This window comes from Miscanthus floridulus, chromosome 14, assembly GCF_019320115.1.
Source record: "Miscanthus floridulus cultivar M001 chromosome 14, ASM1932011v1, whole genome shotgun sequence".
Classification (NCBI taxonomy): domain Eukaryota; kingdom Viridiplantae; phylum Streptophyta; class Magnoliopsida; order Poales; family Poaceae; genus Miscanthus; species Miscanthus floridulus.
Window position 1 is genome coordinate 71546738 of NC_089593.1, and position 481 is coordinate 71547218.

A 481-nucleotide genomic window follows, 5' to 3' on the forward strand; every position below is an offset into this window, starting at 1 on the left:
AGTCCTAAGAGACTTGGTCCTTAAGCAATCTAATTTTACGAAAAGGGCCCTTATAGATTTGGGCTGCTTTCAAAACAAATTACTTTTTATCCTTTCTAATAAAATCCCAATCTATTATACCTCATAAATACCCTATTTATTATTTCTACATCTCTGATTTATTTGGAACCTCATAGAAAGCTGGGTGGTTCGGGAAGCAACGGTGGCTCACCCCCTGGTCACGCGCCTCCATCGACGTGCGCCTGGCTGGCGTCGGGGTCGTCTAGGGCTGGGTCACGGGCTCCTCCCAACCCGCTTAGCCTGTTGTTGGGTCCTTGATCTAGGACCATGACATAGTGTTTGTGTTGTCATCTGGATCACCAAAATCATTCATGATCATGCATTGGGACATGATCCTTATAATATTCACATTTTGTGACAAAGACACAACTATAGAAAGTATAAATTACATAGAATTTACACAATTGAAGTACACATGCAT